Raw genomic sequence first — 5,393 nt, 5'->3', positions numbered from 1 at the left:
CATTTCATGGTACACAATCAGGCTTCAACACTTCCACCATGTGCAATTGAATAAAATTAAACAAACATTGAGAAAGAAGTCACATTTCTCGTCATCGAGTGAGTTAACGAATGCTTACTGTTCCTAGAAGCAATAGCAAATTTTTTTTTCCGTCATCGAGTGAGACAATTGAATAATAATTTCTTGTCATCGAGTGAGTTAATACTTGAACTATCCCCAAGAAAACTAGTATCACACCAGATTTTATCAGGCGCAGCAATGATAAAGAAAAAGAAAAAGGAAAAATTGTCAAGAGTGGGATTTGAACCCACGCCCTTTCGGACCAGTACCTGAAACTGGCGCCTTAGACCAACTCGGCCATCTTGACGTTCGTACAATTAAACGAAACTAGGTTCTATTGTAGTGAACTATTGCCCAAACTCTCGAACTATCATACTCGCTTCCATTCCACTTTTGAGTTATTTGGTTCTGTAAAGTTGCCGAGAGATAATGCAAAACTGCACACATAATTTAGCACAGCCTTAGCCTCCTATAATCTCAAGGTGCCCTGTATGCTTCTCGAGCTTCATATTGCCAGAGCTTTTGACTCTGCCTACCTTTGAGTCTCTACAATGTTCGCTGGACCAGCTGTCGGTCGTTGGAAACGAGATGGCATGTCCCATCTTGAATTTCCCTATCCTCTACATTGGCCTCCCCCTCTCTGTCCAAAAGGTACCCGTGTCTGCCTGTTTCCACTAGTCGACGGGCTTGAGAAGCTGTCACTTGGCGGGCTTCCATACTGTCGAAGGGGGCGCACTAGCTCTGGCCACTCTTCGCTTGGTGGGCTTGGAGCCCGTGACCTCGAGCATAATGGTGTCACCCTGCTCGTTCAATGGCCATGGCTTCAAAAGACTAATCCAACTCGCCCCCTCAAGGGACCTCCATCTCTCATACGGCTCAGAGGTCATGGTCGTCTTCCGCGCCTGCACCGTGTGGCATGTTGGGGATGTTAGTTCTTTTCAGTTCTAGACCGACCCGAGATCACGCCGCTCCTCTATGCCTTCGTCTCACATTTTCATCTCAATCTCTGCTCGATCCTCGAAGGTTTGCATCGTTGTTCGTGGGTCCAAGACATTGTGGGCTTCCTTTGGGTTGGCCGGAAAGACGCCCACAGTGGCCGTTGCTTGGTCGACTCGCAGAGAGTGTGTCGGATACTTTCGCTCGATGGGCTTGGAGTCTGTGATCTCTAGCATACTATTGTTCTCTTCCGCGTTCAATGGCTGTGGCTTCAAAAGGCTGACTCCACTCGTCCCTAGTAGCACCTCCATCTCCCATGCGTCTAGGAGGTCCTGGCCGTCTGCCGGGCATTCGCCGTGTGGCATGCTGGGGACGGGAGCTCTTATCAGTTCTAGACCGATTCCGGGATCGACGGCAAGTTGTCATGCCCTACTCTGGATTGGGATTGGTTTGGTAGCTAGGGTTCATCGCAAATCTCAGGAAAAGGAAAGTGTACCATGGGAGCAGGGCCGGGCCCATAGTGGTGCAAACTGTGCGGCCCGCACAGGGCCCATAAATTTGAGGGGCCCCAAAAAATTATACAGGCCTAGGGGCACTGGGCCGCTGTCGCATACTCGCCCGTTCGCTGGGCGCCTGGGCTGCTGTGGCGTTCGCTCGCATCCGTGGATCGTTCCCTCAAAAAATAAAAAGATCCATCGATTGTGGGTGTGCGTATGCGTCGCTCGTGATTCTCATCCAGGGTGCCAGCGGTTCCGGACTTCCAGTCCAGCGCCGCCTGACTCGCGTCGTGAGTTGAGACGATCGCATCCCGCCGTCCCCTACTCCCGTCCCGAACGCAGGTACCTGGCCAGACGGCTCCTGATTTCAGAACAAACCGAAGCGGCGAACAAAAAATTGATCCTCTATTCGTCTGCCATCCAACTCAACGATATGCGATCGTTCTCCAATCCAGTGCCTGGTGAGTCGATCCTCCTTTTGTGTTTTGACTACTAATTACTATATCCTAACTAAATTTCTGATCGATTTTGGCTATTTAATCCTAACTAAATTTCGGCATGGATCTTTAGGCCTAGTGATCGCTTCTTGACTCCTCGATCAACGATTGCTGTATAGACCATGTGAGTTAGAATTAGTATTTTTGTATATTTCCAATAGTCCAATTTTATTTTATTTATCCCTGTACAGTTGCATTGGCAGAACGGAGCTTTTCCTAATTTGAAGCTATTGAAGTCCTATATGTGTACTACTACGACACAACAAAGACTTAATATTCGGCCACAATAGCACTTGAAAACGAAGTGTTGGAGAGGATTGATTATGAGGATATCATTGAAGATTTCATTTCAAAGAATACTAAAAGAATGATGATGTTCAAATAAACACTATGCAACCTGGAGTTGAATAGGTGTGATTTTTATATATCCAATTGTGTTATGTATGCCATTATATCATATACATTACAATTACGTGTTAGTTTTTTTTCTAGTAAGATAGGGCCCCGTTTTTAGTTTCGCACAGGGCCCCGGATTTTGCCGGCCCGGCCTGCATGGGAGAACCAGGGTATCACTATAAGTGGAATTGTTGTGTTTGAGTTGGGGTTCTTTGAAGATTGATGCACTTTACAGCAAAGCGTTTAGGCGATACGGTCGCATCTTGAGGTAAACAATGTCGCCAACCACAAAACCGCGCTCCACTCTCTTCCTGTCTGCACACCTTCTCATACGAGCTTGGGCTGCAACTAGATTTGCTTTCAGCTTCTGCATCATCGCTTATCTGACAGTGAGGAATTCCCCGGCTTCACTAACAAGAGCGCCGGGCATGCTGAATTCACTGAGTGCTGGAGGTGGGTAAGAGCATCTCCAGCCGCGCTCCTTACAGGCCTTCTCCAAATGTTTTTGCTGCACCGGCGTTGAAAAAACGGCCCAGTCGCGCCCTCAAAAGCCCGTTTTTCGCCAGCTCGGGCCGAAACTGGTGCCGGCGGACCCAGGCCGAACCCGGCGTCTTGGGGGGCGCCTGGGGCGCCGGCACAAGCGAAAAGGGCGCGTGGGTCCGCACTGTCGGCGAGTCGAGCGCCTCTTCCCGCCGTTTCTTCCCGCTTTTCCCCCACTTCCCTCCCATTCTCCCCATTTCTCCCGCCAATCTCCCTCCCGCTCGCCTCCCAGCCGGCCGGCCGCCATGCCACCGAAGAAGTACGTCGTCCCCCGGGCCACGGCAACCACGACCGCCTCCGTCGCCCAGCCGAAGCAGAGGAAGCCGAGGGCGCCATCGTCCAAGCCACCGGGCATGACAAACGCCGAGTGGAGGGTGGAAGTTCAGCGACGGGAGGCTGTCACCGCCGACCTGCCGAACAGGGCGATCGCCAAGAAGGCCGTGACAACGCGGCGCGTGCAGCTGCAGCTTCGGCGGACCAAGCCGAGGCCGAGGCGACTCGCGCTGGGATGATGAATCCACCCGGCAGCCACGCCCAGCACGCGCCCTGGGGCCAGCAAGGCGTCGGCTCTCCGTCGCCGCAGCCATGGGGATGCACGTCCTCGCCGGGCTACGCCGACGGGGACGCGCACGGTGGGTTCAACCCTAACGTCACCTTCCCCCATGGACACCCGGCCCAGCGCACGCCCTCGCCTGCCTTCGCCGGCGTGCAGTACCCTCCATACAACTACTCGCCGCCCGCCTACGCGTCCTCCCCGGCGCCCCCTTTCCTCCGTGGCGCACTGCCCTTCTCGCACCTCGGCGACACCGACGAGACCGAGGCCGACATGGACGACATCATCACGATAGGCTCGACGGCGGCCGCCGCGTCTCCCGGGTTCGTCACCCCGGAAGACATGGTGGATCTCAGCGGCGGCATGGACGGCGAGCTCGGCTACGTCTACGGTGAGGAGGAGCACGAGGAGCAGGAGGAGGAGGACAAGGAGGAGGAGCCGGCGACTGTTCCGGCGAGTAGGCGCAAAAAGAAGAAGCGAGCGGCCAGGTCTGGCGAGCCGCGCATCAAGTGGGCGTCCAAGGAGGAGGAATGCCTCGCCGAAGCATGGAAAGTCGTCTGCCTCGACCCGACCACCGGCACGAACCAGAGCATTGAGACGTACTGGGACCGCATCAAGGCCGAGTTCGACGAACGCAAGCTCGTCGACCCCTACTTTAAAGGCGTCTACATGCAGCGCGGGGCGAAGGCGATGGCGAACCATTGGGGGCGTATCCAGGGGCGTGCAACAAATGACATGGGATCGTCGAGGAGGTCGCGGCTCGCCCGGAGAGCGGCGCCAGCGTTGAGGATCAGGTATGGCACGCCGGTCTCCCGCCTCTCTTCGCCGTGTGCGCCCGCCAACTATTTTTTCATCCGCGCAGTTGCTGCGCATGTTTGCCTTGTATCGGCATGGCAACAACGACGCCGAATTTAAGTACCTCCACGTTTACAAGCGCATTGACATGTGCGAGAAGTGGCGGAAGTCTGGCGCACCCTCGACAAGGCCAAGGAGACCTACAAGCCGGACGCGCTGGCTCCGGGCGCGCCAGCTCCGGGCGCGTCAGAAGGGCGGCCGGACGGCAACAAAGGTGCCAAGAAGGGGAAACACGCCGACGCGGCCACCGCTCGAGTGCAGGAGTCCATCGAGCACTGCCTTTCCGACGCACAGGTCCGGGCCGCCCTTCGTGAAGAGAAGACCGAGGCGCGGTGGTCGGCGTTGTTGTCGAGCAGCGCCGTCAAGCTCGACCTACTCCGGACCAACGTCGCCGCGAAGAAGAGAAACACCGACCTGGCTTTCCTGCTGGGCGGGGCGGACATGCTCCAGAGCAATGACGAGGTGGTCAAGGCGTGGTACTTGGCGCAGCATGGCCTCATCCTGAACCAGCTTCCCTCGACGACGACGCCCATGCCCACGCCCACGCTGACGCCGCCGCCAAGCCCGAGTGATGCCGCCGAGACTCCCCGCAGCACAGAAGCCACGCCGACGCCGCCAAGCACAGAGACCCAGCCAAGCCCGCGCACGCCGACTCCGCCGACACCGGAGGCCGACCTCGCCGTCTGATGCGCACGCGCGTCCTGTCAGGACCCCGATTCTAAGTCACACCGATCTAGCCTGTAACACCTCATATCACTTTGCGGCCTCACGCACGGTATTCCCATGGGTGTCGCCTTACCATGGCCCGGGACCGTTTGCGCCTTTTGGCTCACGTATATGATAGTGTCGCTAGCATCCATATGACAGAGAACCCGGGCCGACATGGCTAGTCGTGAACCCAAAGTGGCACTAACTTACGGGGACAGGCATACATGAATCAACATCGAGCATGTCGGTCAGCAGCGTGCGAATCCGGGCTGTAGCACTGGGCTAACAGGACTCCGGGAACCCGGGCTGTAGCAGGCTAGGCAGGACTCCGGATGTCACCGCGTGACATTT

General features: G+C 55.9%; 1 non-coding gene across 1 annotated transcript; it reads right to left on the bottom strand.

The window, feature by feature from the left end:
• Positions 1-286: 286 nt before the first annotated feature.
• Positions 287-367, bottom strand: TRNAL-CAG (transfer RNA leucine (anticodon CAG)). The gene has a single exon. It is a non-coding gene; the product is annotated as a tRNA-Leu (tRNA).
• Positions 368-5,393: the final 5,026 nt, after the last annotated feature.

The sequence above is a fragment of the Triticum aestivum genome, chromosome 3D (genome assembly GCF_018294505.1).
Source record: "Triticum aestivum cultivar Chinese Spring chromosome 3D, IWGSC CS RefSeq v2.1, whole genome shotgun sequence".
In the NCBI taxonomy this organism is placed as follows: Eukaryota; Viridiplantae; Streptophyta; class Magnoliopsida; order Poales; family Poaceae; genus Triticum; species Triticum aestivum.
The sequence above is the reverse complement of the archived record's forward strand: the minus strand, read 5'-3'. Positions and strand labels throughout refer to the sequence as shown.